General features: G+C 42.4%; 1 long non-coding RNA gene and 3 pseudogenes across 1 annotated transcript in view; 1 reads left to right on the top strand and 3 right to left on the bottom strand.

Moving 5' to 3' along the window:
• Positions 1–20,480, top strand: part of LOC143769239 (uncharacterized) — a 281,786-nt gene that overhangs the window by 246,841 nt on the left and 14,465 nt on the right. The gene's annotated exons all lie outside the window — the stretch shown is intronic.
• On the bottom strand, positions 5,299–5,507 carry LOC143771331 (U2 spliceosomal RNA; annotated as a pseudogene).
• LOC143770687 (U2 spliceosomal RNA) lies at positions 11,446–11,646 on the bottom strand (annotated as a pseudogene).
• LOC143771279 (U2 spliceosomal RNA) lies at positions 17,628–17,838 on the bottom strand (annotated as a pseudogene).

The raw sequence follows: 20,480 nt of genomic DNA on the forward strand, positions 1-20,480 counted from the left end.
CTTTAAAACAAAAACAAAAGAAATTTACATACAAATACAGATGTAAGTCAGGGACATCTTTTCCTCCATTTTGTTGTTTTTTATACATCTCCGTTCGCCTCAGCTTTTCCATTTTTGATCCCCAAATGAACATGAAAATACATCGAGTTAGTTTTTTTAGCATCAACTCAGAAGGAGGATAGACCATGGCAATATAAAGCATCATTGGCAACAAAACAGATTTAATGATTAAAATTTTTCCCTCAATTGACAAGCTTCTCAAATTCCAGAAGGAGAGTTTTTTCACTATTTTATGTTGTACCTCCTCCCAGCTCACGTGTCCATCATTTTTAGCGTCAAATACAATTCCCAAGATTTTAACATTGTCGTGCTTCAATTTTACTGCTGGTAGGTCATTTGTATCCCAGGAACCCAAAATCAAACATTCAGTTTTATTAAAATTCATTTTAAAACCTGAAGCCTGACTAAAAAAATTGGTGCACATTACCACTCTCCGGAGTGAAGCAGGATCTGTACAGATGGCAGTAACATCATCCATGTAGGCAAATACTTTGACTTGGGCCCCTCCTCCACCCGGAATAGGAACCCCTCGGACCACTTTGTCTCTCCGGATCATACACAGCAGGGGTTCCATAGCACAAATAAAAAGAATTGGGGATAATGGACACCCCTGCTTCACTCCGGATTCCAACGGGATAAAATCTGTTAAAAAGCCATTGACAGAAATTTGAGAAAACACATTATTATATAAAATCATAATACGAGATAAAAACATGTCGGGGATCGCCATTTGTTTTAAAACTTTAAAAAGATACTCATGCGAGACCCTGTCAAACGCCTTTTCAAAGTCCAGCGCCAACAGGGCCAGGCTCTGACTTCTATCCCTAGAGTACCATATTACATCTCTGATCACATTTAAAATCTCAGCAATATTCCTCCCTGGTACTCCACATACTTGTTCGGGTTGTATCAGTTTATTAATAACAGTTTTAAAACGACAAGCAATAATTTTGGCTAAAACTTTATAATCCATGTTGAGGAGGGTGATAGGCCTCCAATTCTTGAGGTCATCACGAGCGCCCTTTTTCTTATAAATTAAGGACACTATCCCCCTCCTCCATGACTTCGGCAGCTCTGAACACATAAACCTCTTTAAAAAGTGCTAAAAGATCCTCCTTTAAAACATCCCAAAAAGTCAAATAAAATTCAACAGGTAGACCATCTGCTCCTGGGGCTTTCCCTTTTGAAAAACTTTTAAAAACACTAAAAAGTTCTTCCATGCTGACATCATCTATTAAAAACCCCTGGTCTACAGAACTTAACTTAAAATCTAGGATATTAAGAGCATCTTGTAAAAACACATTATTTACACTTTTTTTACTAAAAAGGTCTCTATAAAAATTAAAAGCCACCTTCTTCATACCTTCCACAGTTGTTTCTCCATCAAGACAGGTGATCGTCTCCTTTTTCTCCATCACTTTTTTAAAAAAGAAACGTGTACACTTCTCACCTTCTTCTAAATGTTTCACTTTGGAATTAAAAATTATTTCTTTACCTTTTTGATCTAGGCACAATTGTATTTCAGTTTTTAGGCTTGCAATATCATCTTCCACCTCTAGTCCTATCTCTTTAAATTTATGGAGAGTTTGCAGTCTCATATTTAAATTTACATAAATCTGCTTTTTCAGCCGCGCCTTCCTCTTTCCAGCCCTGATAAAAAAAAACCTTATTTTATCTTTGATCACTTCCCACCAGGATAGGATTTTAATATATGGAGGCCTTAGCTGTCTCCATTCCTGGTAGGCGTTACAGAAGTCTGACCTCACCTGAGGGTCTTCCAGCAAATGGACTCCCAGGCGCCATAAACCTCTATTTATCCTCAGCTCTCCTTGATACTCTATCTTTAAGCTTAAAATTTTATGATCAGAGAATAAATTAGGCATTAAAACAAATTGTACAGGGCTAAAATCCTCAGATAAAAACATAAAATCGATCCTGGAAGCCACTCCCCGACCGGACCATGTAAATCCTGGGTCCGTCGGCGAAAGCGACCTCCAGGCATCGCATAACTTAAAATCAGTCTGCAAGCTATTTAGTAAAAAACACGACTTATCTATCTTACGGATTGGGTCACCCCCTCCTCGGCGCTCATTCACATTCAGGCAATTAAAATCCCCGGCTATTAAGAGAGGAGATGACCCTACACAGAAAACCGGTAAAATTTCAAACAAACGTATACGCTCCTGTTTATCTGGTGGAGCGTACACATTAATGACACGGAAATTAAAATTATTAAAACACAAATGTACTAGGATAGCTCTGCCGGGTACAATCTCAGTAACAGAGGAGATGATGATGTTATTACCTCGGCAGAGCAGACCCACACCAGCAGACTTGTTCTCGTTTGAGCCCGACCATACAGAGGGCCCTAGTTTCCAGTCCTTTTTTATCTCGTTATACCGGATTCCATGCTGCAGACCACACTCCTGTAAAAAACATATGTCAAAGTCTAATGTTTCAAAAAAATCAAAAAGAGCAGCCCTGCGGACAGGGCTCTTTAGAGATCTCACATTAAGTGAGAGACACCTCATGGATGGCATTTATGTCATGGGGGAGGAGAGCTATCCTCAATGGTTTCCATGTAATCATCAATCACTTCTGGCAGTGAAGGAAGAGAGTCAATGTTCTGGGGATCCGAGGAACCAGGCAGTGGATACCCAGAAGAGTCCGTGTTCAGCCACATGTCTCCGCTGGGAAAACACACATCCGGAGATTCTGGATTGGCCTCCAGAAGAGTATCCCCCCGCAGCTTCTTTCCAGACGGCTCAGACAGCTCACTCGTGCAGTCGTCCTCTGTGATAGCTACATGGCCTCTTACTTCCTGGGGGACCTCCAGATCTGACACGATGACCGTATCCACACCATCACCTGTAGGAGAAAAAACTGTGGTCTGCTGGCTCGAGTCCCTGGGAAAGACTGGGGTCTTCGCCACAGTGCCCCCCACCGCCAACATAGTGGGGGCGCTCTGCTCCAACACACCAGTCTCATTCGAGACCTTCGACACAAGGGTTACCTCCCCAACGGGAGAGTCCCCCTGCTCCAGTCTCTGGGTGGTCCGCCCTCCGCCCTTTTTCCGGGACTTCGACACAGGAGGGCCTCCCTGAGGGCCACCACACTCCTGCTCCGTCCCCACCTTCTCCTCTGCGCCCTTGGCCTTCTCAGCCGCCTCCCCTGCTGTAGGAACAGTGGGACTTGGCTCAGGCCTTACTCCGGTCTCTGGGATATTCAGCACAGCATGGACCGGGACAATAGCTGGTTCCTGCCTTGGCACGGGTCTCTCAGCCGCCTCTGCATACGTACGGACTTTGGTCCTATGTGGGCATCCTCGGAACATATGTCCATCCTCCCCGCATAGGTTACAAGCCTTCTTTTGAGGGCAATCCTTCATTAAGTGTCCGAGTTGGCCACAATTATTGCAGCGGAATGCCCTTCTTTCCACACAATTACCTTGGGTATGCCCCATCTTGCCACAGTTCCTGCAATACATAGGCATACCTGTGTAGAATAAGTAGCCACGGCTCTTCCCAATGGTGATGGTAGAGGGGGGATGCTCTGTTCCTCCAAAGCCCTCAGGATTTTTCTTCAGCCGCACCAGGAATTTCCGCTTGCCACACCAGAAACCAACGGCGTTTTTAACATTCCCTTGAAAGGTTACTTCATCGCAATAGCGACGCAAACAGGTTAAAATGTCCAATACTTCAACAAAAGGATTTGGAAAGAAAACAATCATTTGTACCTCCTCTTGGACGAAAAGCAGGGAGAAGACCAGGCCCTCCAGTTCATCAGCACAGATGTTGTCATTCACCTTTTGGACCAACTGCTGACAACAACCATGGCTCCTAAAGGTAATAGTATAAGTACCTTTCTGCTCATTGTCCTGAAAACAGAAGATGTCCTCTCTGCCGAACTCCAGGATCCCAAGAAGGACGGTGTTGCAAACGTAGCGGATTTCTTTCTCCTTCCTGTATCTCTCCAAGACCTCGATACGGACCGTGTTCCTCATCCGGGGTTCTCCCGATGCAAAGGTAAGTGCAGCCGGCATCCTTCCGAAAAAGAACTCCAGCTGTAAACACACAAAAAAAGGCTAGCGCCCTTTTAAGGCGATCGCAACTCGTTGCTCCGGACTAATCCTCTCTCCCTATAGCAGCAGGGGGGTGAAGCCCCTCCGAAGAGGAGCGATCCCCCCAGGCCGAGAGAGAGGGTACCGAAAGCACCCGACCTGACTACAATCTCTCAGTTAGACTGATTGATCGCAGCCATGAGGCCGAGAAGCGATACTGAAGCCGCTGTGCCCCGTGGGCCGCACCAAGGCCCACCACCAATACCCATTGTGGAGACAGAGCAAAAGATTGCCGCCGCAGGGAGGACATTTTCAGAAACTCTGGAGGCCTTCTCAATGACAGTTCTGCTGTCAATGACAGTTCTGCTGTGTATGTGTGTCTGTGTGTGAGAGACGGAGAGTGTGTGTGTCTGTCTGTCTGTCTGTCTGTGTGTGAGTGTTTGTTCAAGCTGTGCAAGACGCGTTTTGAATCTGCATAACTCCGCCTACTTTGACCACACCCTCCAGCCAGCCCCATTGTGACAGCACATGAATGTTCCGTGCTAAGATTCTATCATCTACTGCGGGCAGCGCACCTGGTTGGTGAAAAGCATTAGAATGCTCACACACACACACACACAGGTGTAGATGGACAAGACAAGCCTATTCAAGATCAGCACAGGCACCATTTTTACTTATTTTTTTCTTTTAAAAATGCATATAATACAACGCATTGAAAAGCCGGTGGTCCACAAGAGGGAGACAATGTTTCAAAAAAGAATTCCTGCGGTCAGAAATGCAGTATGTATGGCAGAACTACTCATTGGATACTTCAATTTAAATAGCAAGTGCTGACAGACAGCAGGGGCCTAGTTTGGTAGCCGACACAGTATATTTGCAACACTGTAAGAAAGGCCTAAATCTTAACACACCTGTTGCAGCAACCAGTAAAGACAAATTGATTGATTGATTGATTGATTGATTGCATATTGAATGCAATGCAATGTTTGACAGACATAGGTGAAAGCAAGGCCAGGCAAGGCGCAGAAAATGTTGCAATTGGCCAGGAGAAATCAAACAAAATGCTACACTTGGCCTGAGAAAAGTGCTTCTTTGACCCTGAAATCAATTCACATAAAGGGTTAAAAGACAACTCGCGCTGATTTCAATTCAATCTGTTTTTAGAAACTGGATCAGAGAAGGAGTGCACTGGTCCCGGAGATACTGCAATAACGGGTCAATGCGTGGAGTGGACAGAGCAAGCTCTTCTTCCATCTCCCTGTTCCAAAAATCCATTTAATATATGGTCCCCAAATAGGGGACGTATCAGATATTAAACTGATAAGAACAGATTTTTTTTTTTTTTTTTTTTTTTAACCATTCAGGTTAGTTTTATAGCAAACAGTATGATACCACTCAAAAGTTTGCTAAGTAAAACATATCATCATCATGGTTCTATTTATTCAGCAAAAATGTAACAAAAATATACACAGTTAACATCCTGCATAAATTCAGAAAATTAGTTACACAACAAGACCTTACTGATATTTGATAAGGTAATGCCACTTCTTAAACTTCCAAATACCCTCGGCATCTGTACCACCACCGCCTCTGCTGTCCAACTTGTATATTAGGTACAACCTAGAAAGAATTAATCTGACACACTCATTCACAGATAAAGATTTCCTCCTAAACAAACCAAGATTCCTTACATCCCACAAGCTCTCCATCACGCACACCATAATTAACCACAACACCCTATCCTTTACCCGGCTACAAGCACCGATACCAAACATCGCCACACGCCAATCAATGAAATTCACACCAGCCAAACTTTTACACAATCCACCCACACACTTCCATACACTGTAAGCAAAGTCACAATCCCACATAACATGCCTCACAGTCTCACAACCCCCACATCCCACTCTTGGACACACATCGGTTCTAATCAACTCTCTTCTCTTCTGCACATCTCTCACAGGTAAAATATTATGCAAACACATCCATACCACATCCTTCTGCTTATTTGACATCCCGTACGTATCTAACTTTTTCCAAGCATCAGAAACCTCATTCCCTCTCAACCCAACTATATCACACTCAACCTCATTTACGTTGATTCTTTTTGCCACCTTCTTAGTTTCCCTGAACTCATTCATCGGCACACTCAACAAATCATGCTTCCTCACAAACTTCTCAATCACCTCATACCAAATAGGGCACTTAAAAGCCACTGGGACACTCGCGTCTCTCTTCCTCCAACATAAACCATACAGCATCCAACCAGCAGAATATTTCACCATATACGCCCCTTTATTCCCTTTACCCAACAAAACAACAATTGCTTTAATATAATTAAGACCTAAAAAAATCTCAATATTAGGGAAGGCCAATCCACCATGCTGACAAGCCTTATAAAGGCTTTCCCTTTTCAACTTCTCCATCTTACTACTCCACAGAAAAGTAAAAACCAACTTCTCCACTCTTTTAATTTCCCTGAAAGAGGAAGGAAAAACCATCGCCACATAAAGTAAAATGGGGAGAATCACAGCCTTTATAATCAAAACTTTACCACGCAGAGTCAAATCTCTCATACGCCAAAAATTCAATTTTCGCTCGACCCGCATACCACACTCCTCCCAACTCTCCTTCCCTTTTAAGTCATCATTAAATAAAACACCCAGAATCTTAATCGCACCCTCTTCACATTTTACACCATCCATACAAATACTATTATCCCCAAAGCATTTAAAACTGCATTTATTCCAATTCACCCTAAAACCAGACGCACCACAGAAAAAATCCAAAAGCAACTTAACTCTACTTAAAGAAGCAATACTCTCACTCACAACCACCACGTCATCCATATACCCTAACACTTTCACTTGCTTACCCCCACTCCCAGGCACTAACAATCCTCTCATCACTTTCTCACGTCTTATCAAACATAACAATGGTTCAATTACACATATAAACAATATAGGGGACATTGGGCATCCCTGCCTAACACCTGACATGATCTTCACTTTCTCACACAACCAACCATTAACTAGAAACTCACTAGACACACAATCATACAACGACCTTACGCTATTCACAAATTCCCTAGGAAATCCCATCTTATCTAAAACTTTAAACAAAAACACGTGTGAAACCCTATCAAAGGCCTTCTCAAAATCAATAGCTAAAACCATACATTTCTGCTTCCTGTCCCTACAATCCCCAATCATATCCCTCAATAATAACAAGTTATCACTCATACTTCTCCCAGGCACAGCACATACTTGATCATCATCTACTACACTTCCAACCACAACACGCATACGGTTTGCCAATAACTTACTGTAGATTTTATAATCTGAGTTAAGCAAAGTTATGGGCCTCCAATTCTCTAAACGCTTCTTATCACCTTTTTTATACACAAGAACAACCACACCTTCTTTCATTGAGTCACACAATCTACCATGCTCCCACATATACTTACATACTTCAGTCAAATCTGCTCCCAAAATCTCCCATGCTTTCACATATAATTCTACCGGTATTCCATCCTTCCCAGGAGTTTTGTTCTTTTTTGCACTCCATACCACATTCTTTACCTCATCCATAATCACTTCTTCACATAAAATGTCACGCTCCTCAAAATCGAGTTTCTTCTCCACATTACTTAGCACTTCAAGAACAAGCCCGGAGTCAATCCATTTCTCATCATACAACTTACTGTAAAACTTTTTCACTTCTTTCAGTACATCCTCTCCTGTAGAAGTAGATCCACTCTCATCCACAATCACAGACATATCAGTCTTCCTACCACTCATCTTTTTGAAAAAGAACCTTGTACACTTTTCATTTTCCTCAAAATGCTCAACTTTGGTACGGAAAATAATTTCTTTCCCTTTCTCATCAATCACACGTTTTAACTCATTCTTAGCATCCGTAAGCTGATCAGATAAATCCACACCACTTGCAACACACTTTCTCAGCCAATCAATTCGCCTGTTGAGGTCATTAAACCTTTTTCTATATCTGGCAGCTTTTCTATAGCCCCATTTTTTGAAAAAAAATTTAAAACGTACTTTCACCCACTCCCACCAATCAAGCACACATTCAAAGTCCTTCTTACGCATACACCATCTCCTATACTTTATTTTAAATTCACTCATTACTTCCGCATCCTCTAGCAAACTCACATTCAACTTCCATAACCCACCCCCATATGCTAGGTCACCATTTGCACTAAACACACCCCTTAAACATTCGTGATCCGAAAAAGGAACCTTATGTTGCGAAAAATCTGAACACACCATATTTTTAGAAAATAACATCAAATCAATTCTAGATTCGATCTCACCACGGTCAGCATGATACGTCGGCGGTGGTGGCATGCCAAACTTAATAATTGCTGCGTCTAGAAAAGAAAAGTCAGAAATTAAATGGGACAATTTCTTTCCCGTAATATCACAATTACCTTCTGTGACACAATTAACATCACCAACAAAAATAGAGGGAAATTTTCCTGGAAGAAAAAAACATAATTTTTCAAGTAGAGCAAGCCGCTCCTCCTTTCCTGTAGGGCAATATAAATTAATAATTCTTACCCGCCACCCCCTGTAACTCAAAAACACAATTAAACAACGTCCCACCTCCACCACCGTATAACTATCTATTACAATTTCTTTATTACCCACTAATATTCCCACCCCATCATTTTTATTAATGCTAGACCCCGACCAGACATGCTGTCCATAAGGCCAGTCATTATCATTAGGAGCATCCACAATACCACACTCTTGAAGGCAATATACATCAGCTCCTAAATGTTTCAAGTAGTCCAAAACAGTTGCTCTCCTGTTCTTGGATCTGATTTGCCTTACATTAAGGGACACAATGTCCCAACCAGATTGGCAAGGCATAACAGAAAACCCTAACCTTCAGTCAACACCTCTAACTCAACCATTATCATCCAGATGAGTGAGCACCCCGAAGGAGTTGGCATCCTCCGGGATTCCAAGGTAAGGGGCGTCCGGAGAAAACACAGGATGAGGATACACCCGATCACTTACAGGACTGAGCTCCCCCTCATTAATGGATGAAACCTCTCTTCTAGGTTTTTTACAGGAAACCCCTGAAGCATCATCATCCTCAGAGGACCTAATGGAAGAAAAGTCACCTTGTCCACGAGCCTCGGCTACCTCAATGACAGTATCACTCCAGGAAAATGCAGGGGACTTAGATAGGGCCACATCCATCTCTCCCTCACCACAGACTTCAGACTGATGAGGGAGGTCCACATCCACTTCCGAAACTTCCATACCTGGCAAAGCAGGGCCCGGAGATTCCACCAGGGCCTGGACATCCTCCTGGTAGTCCTCGATCTCAGGTAGCTCTGTCACCTCACCGAGTTCTGTGGCTTCTACCTGTGAAACAACATCAGCAACCGGGACAGCAGGCCTACTTTGGGCCACTTCAGAGAAGGACCTAGGCCTGACTTTGGCCTTACAATCCCGAAGAACATGACCCTCCTCCCCACATACATCACATATCACCTGGTTGGAACAATCCTTCGCCATATGTCCGGCTCTGTTGCACTTTCTGCAGGTCGGCAGTTCCCCGCAGCACTCCTGGACATGACCAAACCTGTTGCATCTCCTGCAGTATAATGGTGCCTCAGGGAAAAACAAAAAGCCAGAGTCTCTCCCAATTGTAAAGTTTAAGGGGGGATAATGAATGCCTCCCGGACCACTAGGGTCGACCCCAAACCTCACAAAGAACTTATATTTCCCAGTCCAGAGACCTTCTTCATTTAGAACTTTATGGGAAAATTGCACATAAATGCAGTGTCTTCTCAGGAATGCAACGATACTATCCAAAGGGGTGAAAGGATTATGCATAAAGACCACCAAGGGAATATCCCCTTTAGAATACAGCACCGTGAACGTAAGTCCGTCCAGCTGAGGGTGATCCGAAAGAACTTTCAAAGCTTTGAAGAGGTTCTGACAAGCAGACATGGAGGAAAGAACAAGCACATACCTCCGCAATTTCCGAAATTCCTGTAGGCAGATGATCTCAGACTTCGGGATCCTCAAGATTTCGTAGAAGATGGCGTTAACCAAGTAGGAAAGCGAAAAATGGTCCTTCTTCTCCTCAGAGACTTCGATGCGGAAACCATTCTTGACCCGGGCATCCCCGGTCCCAGCAAAGAGAAGCTTGACTCCCATCGTCAACGGCTTCAGGGATCGCCTTCCCGTTTCCTCCTCACTCTCCCCCTATAGCAGCATCCGGCTTAAGCCACCAAAGTGGCGATGCCGGAAGGCCGAGGGAAAGCACTCAAGGAACCTCCTGGACAGACACTTGATCTGAGCCAAAAGGCCGAGAAGCGATACTGAACCCGCTGTGCCCCGTGGGCCGCACCAAGGCCCACCACCAATACCCATTGTGGAGACAGAGCAAAAGATTGCCGCCGCAGGGAGGACATTTTCAGAAACTCTGGAGGCCTTCTCAATGACAGTTCTGCTGTCAATGACAGTTCTGCTGTGTATGTGTGTCTGTGTGTGAGAGACGGAGAGTGTGTGTGTCTGTCTGTCTGTCTGTCTGTGTGTGAGTGTTTGTTCAAGCTGTGCAAGACGCGTTTTGAATCTGCATAACTCCGCCTACTTTGACCACACCCTCCAGCCAGCCCCATTGTGACAGCACATGAATGTTCCGTGCTAAGATTCTATCATCTACTGCGGGCAGCGCACCTGGTTGGTGAAAAGCATTAGAATGCTCACACACACACACACACAGGTGTAGATGGACAAGACAAGCCTATTCAAGATCAGCACAGGCACCATTTTTACTTATTTTTTTCTTTTAAAAATGCATATAATACAACGCATTGAAAAGCCGGTGGTCCACAAGAGGGAGACAATGTTTCAAAAAAGAATTCCTGCGGTCAGAAATGCAGTATGTATGGCAGAACTACTCATTGGATACTTCAATTTAAATAGCAAGTGCTGACAGACAGCAGGGGCCTAGTTTGGTAGCCGACACAGTATATTTGCAACACTGTAAGAAAGGCCTAAATCTTAACACACCTGTTGCAGCAACCAGTAAAGACAAATTGATTGATTGATTGATTGATTGATTGCATATTGAATGCAATGCAATGTTTGACAGACATAGGTGAAAGCAAGGCCAGGCAAGGCGCAGAAAATGTTGCAATTGGCCAGGAGAAATCAAACAAAATGCTACACTTGGCCTGAGAAAAGTGCTTCTTTGACCCTGAAATCAATTCACATAAAGGGTTAAAAGACAACTCGCGCTGATTTCAATTCAATCTGTTTTTAGAAACTGGATCAGAGAAGGAGTGCACTGGTCCCGGAGATACTGCAATAACGGGTCAATGCGTGGAGTGGACAGAGCAAGCTCTTCTTCCATCTCCCTGTTCCAAAAATCCATTTAATATATGGTCCCCAAATAGGGGACGTATCAGATATTAAACTGATAAGAACAGATTTTTTTTTTTTTTTTTTCTTTTTTTTTATACCAACTCAGATAGGCAGAGCACAATGCTCAATCAAATCAGCTTAAAAAAGCTTCAAATGATACTCGCCTTCATCACACATGGTATATAGTCAGAAAAAAATAAAATCATAACAAAGAACACTAATTAAACTTCACAAGAAATCTCCACTTCTTGAATTTCCAAACGCCTTCAGCATCAATAGCACTTCCTCGTTTCTGGTCCCACAGGTAAATCACATACATACGTGACAGAATCAAACTCAAACATTCATTAACAGACATCTTCTTCCCCTTGAAAACTAACAAATTCCTCGCATCCCATATACTTTCAATTACACATACAACCAACAGCCATAAAATCCTATCCTTCACCCTACTACATGCACCCATTCCAAACATTGCAAGCTTCCAATTAAGATACGATACTCCAGCCAATTCCTTACAAAGACCACCCATACCTTTCCATACAGCATACGCAAAATCACAGTCCCAAACCAAATGTCTAACATGCTCTCTCGCACCACATCCATCCCTCGGGCATACCTCAGATTTAATTAAATTCCTCCTCTTTTGCACATCCCTAACAGGCAAAATATCATGTAACATCATCCAAACAATATCTCTCTGTCTATTCGTCACACCTTCTATACTTAGTTTCTTCCACATCCCAGGCACCTCTTCACCTCTCAATCCATTAATATCACATACAACCTCACGCTCACGCACCATCCTAACAACTTTTTTCTTTTCCCTAAAATCATTCATACCAACAGACAACAAATCATACTTTCTAACAAATTTCTCAACACAAGCATACCACAACGGACACTTAAAAGCAACTGGTACACTAGCATCCCTTTTCACCCAGTTCAAACCATACAACATCCATCCAGCTGAATACTTCATCATATAAGCAGACTTATTACCTTTCCCCAAACATACTACAAACATTTTCACATAACTAATCCCCAAAAAGAACTCAACACTCAGAAAATTCAAACCACCATTCACACATAACTTATGCACAGACTCCCGCTTCAATTTCTCCATGCGACTTCCCCAAAGAAAATTAAAAATCAATTTCTCAGTTTTCCTGATTTTTATAAACGCAGTAGGATACACATTCCCAACAAATAACAAAATAGGCAAAATAACCGCCTTAATAATCAGGACCTTCCCAGTTAGAGTCAATTCTCTTAACCTCCAAAAATTCAATTTACGCACCACTCTCTCCCCACACTCATCCCAACTTTCATTTCCCTTTAAGTCATCATTGAACTTAATCCCAAGCACCTTCATCGGACCATCCTCACATTTCACACCATCCATCCTAACCTTCCTATCACCAAAACATTTAAAGGAACTCTTAGCCCAATTAACCCTAAAAGCTGAAACACTACAGAACAGACTTAATATCAACCTCGCCCTACTCATTGCAGCCATACTCTCATTCACTATCACCACATCATCCATATAACCCAAAATTCTAACATCCTTCCCACCACTCCCAGGAATCAACACACCTTTCATAACCTTATCCTTCCTAACCATACACATCAACACCTCAATCACACTAATGAACAAAATAGGGGACATAGGGCACCCCTGACGCACTCCAGACTTAATCCTCACTTTATCGCTCAAACACCCATTCACCAAAAATTCACTCGTCACATTACTATACAAACTCCTAACACAGCTCACAAAATTCCTAGAATAACCCATCTTGGCCAAAACATGAAACATAAAACTATGCGACACACGGTCAAAAGCTTTTTCAAAATCAACAGAAAGAACCAGACACTTCTGTTTACGACTCATACAATCTCCAATCACATCACGCAACAAAACCAGATTCTCAGTCATACTTCTCCCTGGCACCGAACACACCTGATCTTCATCCACCACACCACCAATCACTTCCCTCATCCGATTAGCCAACAACTTGCTAAAAACCTTATAGTCAGCATTTAAAAGCGTGATAGGCCTCCAGTTGCCCAAATCCTTCCTATCACCTTTCTTATACACCAGAACCACCACTCCTTCTCTCATTGAATCACTCAACATATTCTCCCTAAACATATACTGACACACTTCCACCAAGTCAGCCCCAATCGTATCCCATTCCTTCACATACAATTCCACAGGCAAACCATCTTTCCCAGGAGTTTTATTCTTACTAGCAGACATAACCACTTTTTTAACTTCATCCAACACAATCTCATCATCCAATATTCCACGCTCATCCTCTCCCAGTCGGCCATTTAGACACCCCAACACATCACTCATCATCTGGTCATCAAACCATTTTTCCCCATACAACTCCTTATAAAACAGCACAACCTCATCCATCACATCTTTACCACTTACACACACGCCTTCACCATTCACCACCTCATTCATATCCATTTTCTTACCAAACACTTTTTTAAAAAAGAACCTTGTACATTTCTCATTTTTCTCCAAATGCTCAATCTTAGAACGGAAAATAATTTCTTTACCTTTTGCCTCAATAAATTTCTTAATTTCATCTTTCACCTGACACATCAAATCATCCACATCCACTCCAATTGTCCTCAACTTTCGTAACCACTCCAATCTGACACTTAGCTCATTAAATTTTGCCCGATTCATAGCAGCTTTTCTCCTACCCCATTTTTTAAAGAAAATACCAATCTCACACTTCAACCAATCCCACCACTCAAGCACATTCATAAAATCACTTTTTTTATTCCTCCATCTTACATACATCCTTTTAAAATCACGCATAATTCTTTCATCTTCCAACAAACGCACATTAAGCTTCCACACACCTCCACCATACACAAAATCACACTTACCTTCCAACCGTGCTCTCAAATACATATGATCTGAAAAAGGGACATCTTCCTGCTGGAAATCCCTACAAACAATATTTGGAGAGAAAAAAATACGGTCTATTCTAGACTCTATACCTCCCCTGTCAGCCTTATAGGTCGCAGGAGGAGGTTTACCAAGGATAACCTCCGCAGCATCCTGAAAAGAAAAATCTGATACAAGACTCTTAAGTCTTTTACCTGTGACGTCTATCTTATCCCCCTCCGTCACACAATTAAAATCTCCAACAAAAATTACTGGTATTTTCCCAGATAAAAAAACACACAATTTCTCAAAAATCTCCAACCTCTCCCCCTTATCTACCGGTGCGTACATGTTAACCACCCTCACCCTCCAACCCCTACAATTAAGCTCACATACTACACACCTTCCTGCCTCCACCACCGTGTAACTCTCTACCTTAACCCCTCTACCATTCACCAAAACCCCCACCCCAGAATTTTTATTACATACAGACCCAGACCACACACTCTGACCCAAAGGCCAAACGTTGTCATTTAAGGGATCAGAAATCCCACATTCCTGAATGCAGTACACATCCGCATTCAGGTTACTCAGGTAGTCCAATATTGCCACTCTCCTGGGTAGAGACTTAATCTGCCTCACATTTAGTGACAATATGCTGAGAGTATGTATAGACACCATTTGTCAATTTGGGGACCCAAAGTGCGACAACATAACCACCTATGCATTATCCTAACCCTTCTGGAGGGAGGACGTTTGACGTGCAGAAGTCGAGGATCGCACCTTCCCCTAAAAAAGAGTCACCTTGGGGGCCAGATGCTGTAGGATACACCCGAGCCGGACTTATACTGCAGTCACTCAAGGGAGAAAAGGATGACTCCACTCTTTTCTTCTTCTTGACAGAAGAACCTTCCTCCTCATCAGAGCTAGTATCCTTCCGTTGAAAGCCAAAATCCCCCTGACCTTCCTCCATCTCAGGGTCTGACACTTCCGCACTCCAATCCAGATTTGGTGTTTTTGACAAGTTTATCTCCTCTTCCCCCTGCAATGTGGCCGCCATGCCAACCTCCGGGTCCTCCCCCAGGGATACCTCCATACCTCCTTCCCCAGTTACAGTCTCAGTATCGCTGTCATCTGAGGCAACAGAGACAGCCTGCTGTACTGGAGGCTCAGGTGCCAACTCCATATTGCCTCTTTCATTAACGCGAACCCTCTCAGGGAAACACTCCTGTGCCTCCTCCTCATCCAGGAAAGCCGCGGTGGACAGCGGTGCAGACGATGGCATACCTGCTGGAGCCGGAGACCTATGTGCACTCCTCCTCCCTGCTGCAGCTGCATAGGAACCTGGGCGTGACTTGCAGTCTCTGAAAGAGTGCCCCTTCTCTCCACAGAGGTTACAGACAATGGTGTTTTTACAATCAGAGGAGACATGGCCCTCCTCATTGCATTTCCTGCAGATAGTGTCTATGTTGCAAGCTTCTTGTGTATGCCCGTACCTCCTGCAATGCCGGCAAAACATAGGTGCATTAGGGAAAAAGAGATAACCTCTCTCCCGACCAATTGTAAAATTCAAAGGAGGATAGTGGATACCCCCTGGCTCATCCGGGCTTTCACGAAACGTGACCATTAGTCGGTATTTCCCCGACCATAAATCCTCTTCATTCATAACTTTAACAGCAGCTTTACAGATGGAACAATGCCTTCTTAAAAAGGCGTAAATCAACTCCAGCTGTACATGTGGGTTGTACATGAAAATTGTCAGAGGTATCTCCTTAGCACCATACAAAATGACAAAAGACAGCCCATCCAGGTATGGATGCTCCAGGTTCCTTTTCAGGGACTCGTACAAATTATTACATGCAGCCATCGAAATCAAAACAAGGTTATACTTGCGCTTAAACTGCTGCAGGCACAGAATCTCCTCTTTCCTCACACCGAGAACTTCAAACAGGACCTTCCACACCACAAAGCTGAGATTGACGATTTCTTCTTTTCCTTCCTCCACATCGATCTGGATTCCGAATTTCACACGAGCCTCTCCGGGCCCTGCGTAACGAAGACGTCCCATGATCGCTAGTCGTGTCCTCTGGTCAACTCCCTAAAGCAGCATGTGGCTTAAGCCGTAAAACGGCGATGCCACAAGGCCAAGAGTCAACGCTCAGACAGCCATCCGGTAAGACCCACTACAGATCTTAGCCAAAAGGCCGAGAAGCGATACTGAACCCGCTGTGCCCCGTGGGCCGCACCAAGGCCCACCACCAATACCCATTGTGGAGACAGAGCAAAAGATTGCCGCCGCAGGGAGGACATTTTCAGAAACTCTGGAGGCCTTCTCAATGACAGTTCTGCTGTCAATGACAGTTCTGCTGTGTATGTGTGTCTGTGTGTGAGAGACGGAGAGTGTGTGTGTCTGTCTGTCTGTCTGTCTGTGTGTGAGTGTTTGTTCAAGCTGTGCAAGACGCGTTTTGAATCTGCATAACTCCGCCTACTTTGACCACACCCTCCAGCCAGCCCCATTGTGACAGCACATGAATGTTCCGTGCTAAGATTCTATCATCTACTGCGGGCAGCGCACCTGGTTGGTGAAAAGCATTAGAATGCTCACACACACACACACACAGGTGTAGATGGACAAGACAAGCCTATTCAAGATCAGCACAGGCACCATTTTTACTTATTTTTTTCTTTTAAAAATGCATATAATACAACGCATTGAAAAGCCGGTGGTCCACAAGAGGGAGACAATGTTTCAAAAAAGAATTCCTGCGGTCAGAAATGCAGTATGTATGGCAGAACTACTCATTGGATACTTCAATTTAAATAGCAAGTGCTGACAGACAGCAGGGGCCTAGTTTGGTAGCCGACACAGTATATTTGCAACACTGTAAGAAAGGCCTAAATCTTAACACACCTGTTGCAGCAACCAGTAAAGACAAATTGATTGATTGATTGATTGATTGATTGCATATTGAATGCAATGCAATGTTTGACAGACATAGGTGAAAGCAAGGCCAGGCAAGGCGCAGAAAATGTTGCAATTGGCCAGGAGAAATCAAACAAAATGCTACACTTGGCCTGAGAAAAGTGCTTCTTTGACCCTGAAATCAATTCCCATAAAGGGTTAAAAGACAACTCGCGCTGATTTCAATTCAATCTGTTTTTAGAAACTGGATCAGAGAAGGAGTGCACTGGTCCCGGAGATACTGCAATAACGGGTCAATGCGTGGAGTGGACAGAGCAAGCTCTTCTTCCATCTCCCTGTTCCAAAAATCCATTTAATATATGGTCCCCAAATAGGGGACGTATCAGATATTAAACTGATAAGAACAGATAAGGTTTCAACATAATTTTATTGTTCACAAAAATAACACATTACAAAAAAAAGGAACATTTGAAACATTACAATGAATAATACACAGAAATACCAAGACATTTTAAAAAACACAAATATAAAAAACACAAATATAAAAACCAATCACACAATTGTGTTCCATAATTGTATACACCACATTGAAGCAGCTTCTTTTGCACCATACAGTTTTTTGTCTCTAAGGTAATAAATATACATTTCACTTAGAGCGATTTTTATACAATTAGCTGAATCAATAAAATCACGTTTAAAAAGTAAAATATTTCTGACTTTCCACATGGCATTTTTAAAACAATTAATAATTATCCAGGCCACTCTGAATTGTTTAAGATTTGGGCACCTAAAAAGACCGTACAAGACATAAATATGGTTAAAATCTCTCAGGCCACATGCCCACTTTAGTAGTGGCCCTACCTTTCTCCATACCTCCTGTGCAAATGGACAGTTCCACATGAGATGTAGTACAGACTCGTTCTCGCAGCATGTCCCTCTTGGACATTTGGCCCTTGCCACCAGCCCTCGCCTATGTTGGAACTCACGAGTAGGGAGGCACTGGTGGACAATTGCCCAGGCAAGGTCCTTGTGTACATTTGCTAGGTATTTCCCGTACACATTTCGCCACACCGTCTTGGACCTTGCCTGTGAAAAATTGGAGACAGGAATTGTATCCTCCGAATGCCTACAAGCCATTGATACCTTCCTCTGATCTCCCAATATGTCAGGTTCCAATTCCTGGAGACCTAACAGCCTGACCGTTTTCTCAAGTATTACATACTGTTTAGGAGGACATAGGAGCACAGGAGAATCCAAAGGTAAGCGGAACCATCTTTTAAAAATCATTCCTGCTGCATATTTTAAAAAATAACTAAAAATGCCATCAGATTTAAAAACTTTAAAACAGAAACAGAAATATTTTATATAAAAGAAAGTAAAAAAATTGGGTACATCTTTACCCCCATTAATTTTGTCTTTATACATCAAAACTCGTTTTAATTTTTCCATTTTGGAACCCCATAAAAACATAAAAACAATTCTGGTTACTTTCTTAATCTGTAAATTGGAAGGGGGAAAAACCATTGCAACATACAACATAATGGGAATTAAAACAGCCTTGATAATTAGAATTTTCCCTTCCATACTGAGGTTCCTTAATTTCCAGAGAGAGATCTTTTTCTCTAATTTGTCTATAGTGGAGTCCCAATTAGGGGTACCTTCATTAGCTTGGTTAAAAACAATACCTAAAATTTTAATCTGATTTGTTTGAATCACTATCCCAGGGGTTATAGAAGAGTCCCATCTACCCACATTAAAACAATCACTTTTGTCCACATTTAGTTTAAAACCAGAGGCTTCGCAAAAGAATTGAGTATTTCTCAATACCCTTCTGAGGGAGGTGGAATCTGGGCATAATATGGTGACATCATCCATGTAACTTAAGACTTTAACTTGCATGCCCCTCCCTCCAGGAATAGGTACCCCTTTAATTACTTTATCTTTCCTTAATAAAGTTAGCAGTGGTTCCATCGCACAGATAAAGAGTAGTGGAGACAGAGGGCACCCCTGTTTTACCCCAGACAGCAGAGGAAAACCCTTTGTTAAAAACCCATTTATGGAGATTTGACTAAAACAAGAATTATATAAAAGCATGATGCGGGTTAAAATTTTCTCTGGAAACGCCATTTTTTTAAGAACCATAAAAAGGAAATCGTGTGACACCCTGTCAAAGGCCTTTTCGAAATCCAAAGATAAAATGGCAAGACCTTGACCTCTCTCTTTAAAATCCCATATAGCATCTCTAATTATATTGAGAGGCTCCGCTATCGTTCTACCGGGGACTCCACACACTTGGTTAGGGTGAATTAATTTTGAAATAAAAGGTTTTAAACGAAGCGCCATGAGTTTGGCTAAAATTTTATAATCTATATTTAAAAGTGTAATAGGCCGCCAATTTTTAAGTTGGCTCCTGTCTCCTTTTTTGTATATTAGAGACACCAGACCTCTCCTCCAAGAAGGGGGTAATTCCTTAGTATTAAAAGCTTCTTTGAACAATAAAAACATATCCTCCTTTAAAATCCCCCAAAAGGTCAGATAAAACTCAATGGGTAAACCATCCTCTCCGGGAGCTTTCCCATTGGAGAAGCTTTTAAAACCCCTTAAAAGTTCCTCACTGGTAAGATTACTGGATAAAATACTTTGGTCCAAAGAATCCAACTTAAAATCAAGGGAATTAATAGCATAATCTAAAAATGAAGGGTCTATCACTTTGGTATTAAAAAGGTGTTGATAAAAATGAAAGGCTTTATCTAGCATTCCCACAGTATTAGTTTCACCCTCCAGATTTAAAATTGCATCCCTCCTCCCCATTACCTTTTTGAAGAAGAAACGGGAACATTTTTCTCCTTCCTCCAGATGCTGTACATGGGAGTTAAAAATTATTTGTTTTCCTTTCTCATCCAGGGCACTTTTTATTTCAGACTTTAAATTTGCAATATCATCATCTACATCAACCCCGACTTCTTTTAATTTAAACAGTACTTGTAATTTCATATTTAAAACATAGAACCACTGCTTTTTCTGTTTAGCTTTATTTTTCCCCTCCTTAATAAAGAAAAATTTAATTTTAGGTTTTATACTCTCCCACCAACCTAGCATAGAGGCCCT

This window comes from Ranitomeya variabilis, chromosome 4 (assembly GCF_051348905.1).
Source record: "Ranitomeya variabilis isolate aRanVar5 chromosome 4, aRanVar5.hap1, whole genome shotgun sequence".
Taxonomy (NCBI): Eukaryota; Metazoa; Chordata; class Amphibia; order Anura; family Dendrobatidae; genus Ranitomeya; species Ranitomeya variabilis.